Source organism: Moschus berezovskii, chromosome 2 (assembly GCF_049115385.1).
Source record: "Moschus berezovskii isolate FMDL1 chromosome 2, NW_MosBer_1.0, whole genome shotgun sequence".
Taxonomy (NCBI): domain Eukaryota; kingdom Metazoa; phylum Chordata; class Mammalia; order Artiodactyla; family Moschidae; genus Moschus; species Moschus berezovskii.
The window spans coordinates 54,287,449-54,289,148 of NC_142461.1; the positions used below are offsets into that span (position 1 = coordinate 54,287,449).

Below are 1,700 nucleotides of genomic sequence, written 5' to 3' on the forward strand. Positions count from 1 at the left end.
AAAGAATATTAAGGGATTATACTGTACAATCCATTCTATAACATAACCTGTGAGTTTATTGTTAGAAACAGAATACAGCTGAGAATATAACTATGTAAAGAGTCTGTTGATTTAATTTTTTTTTAAATTTTATTCTCCTCAAGGTAAGACATTCAGTTCAAGAATACTTTTATATTGACTCATAGCTCAAAATAAAGAATTTCCTCCCTGGAAATTCAAGTCAATTAAATATAAACACATAAAAGATCCAACTGGTATAAGATGAGCCATGAATGGAGGAATAATTTTTAAAAAAACATTTATGATCAATTTCTATAGTAAATCAAATAGCAAGTTTATATTGGAGGGGTATGAGTAGATAGAGCTAGGGTTTTATCCATTTACAAATAAATCATATTTAATTTCCCACTACAATTAAGTTTTATTCTTGCCATGCAATGGAAAGTTAAGATTTATAATATGTGTTAAACACCAAAATTTTATTATTATTATTATTATTGGTTTTGAAACAGTTTATTTTCCATCAATCAAATTTCCATTTTGGTGGAAGTTCGTGGAAGGTCTACAAGTGTTTGGAAGAAAAGCTTACGACCACTCAGTGGTGCTTCCTACCCGTTCAGTGGCCTGAGCGGTGGGAGCTGCCGATCAGTCTTCAGTGGAAGGCTGAGCACTCCAGTCTTCAGTGGGGAACTGCTGAAAGGGTACAGAAGGCACCTGCACACCTTCGGACCAGTCTGCCACCTCAGGCTGAGCAGCAGCGAACTCTGGAGCTGGAGCGGTCCATTCACCCTGAAATTCCTCCTTGGTCACAGCCTTCTCAGCTGCTGCCTGCTCTTCCTTTTCAATCTCTTCAGGATCTTTGTAGAAGCACAGGTCCGGCATGGCCTCCCACGGGTTTTCTCAGGAGATGGTGCCACGCATGCGCAGAACTTCCCAGGCGAGCATCCACCACATCAGACCCACCGAGTGCGCTCCCTTGTTGTTGCATGGGATGGCAATGTCCACGTAGCGCAGAGGAGAGTCTGTGTTACACAGAGCGATGGTTGGCAGGATAACGTACGAGGTTTCTGTGAGCGGCTGGTGGTCAGCCCTGGGGTGGGTAACCACCAGAAGCCTTGGCTCCCTAAACGCTGCCTGGATGTGGTTGGTGAAGGTTCCTGGAGTGAAGCGGCAAGTGATAGGAGTAGCTCCAGTGGCAGCAGCAAACTTCAGCACAGCTCGCTGGCCAGTATTCCTAGAGGATATGACACTGACATCAGCCGGGTTTTCAATGGCAGCATTGGCCCGAGCTGCCAATAGAAGTTTCTCCCAGGTTTTCTTCTGATTGATGATATAGATGCCATCACTTTTCCATTTGTAGATGTATTGTTCCATTTGGAATTCAAGGTTGGTGCCACCTAAGTGGGTTCCTGCTGGAAGAAATTTGAGGACATCCTCCTTCCTTAATTTGCAGGACATCAAGGGCTCCAGACATTGTAAAAGCTTCCCTTTAAGTTACGATAGGAATTCAGAAACAGTGCCATATAGAACTCTCTCTGGGTAGCGCCGAAAGGAAACACCATAATTTTAAAAGTCATATTGAGACATAGATTTGAGTATTTAGTATATGTAGGTAGATGATACATAGATCTCAATTTAAATAAACTTTTAAAACCCTAAATCCTGAAATGAAACATATACATTTTAAAATCATGCAAAGT

The 1,700-nt window shown here is 41.6% G+C and overlaps 1 pseudogene; it reads right to left on the reverse strand.

The window, feature by feature from the left end:
• Nucleotides 1-585: 585 nt before the first annotated feature.
• LOC129538063 (small ribosomal subunit protein uS2 pseudogene) lies at nt 586-1,474 on the reverse strand (annotated as a pseudogene).
• Between the last annotated feature and the right edge of the window lie 226 nt (nt 1,475-1,700).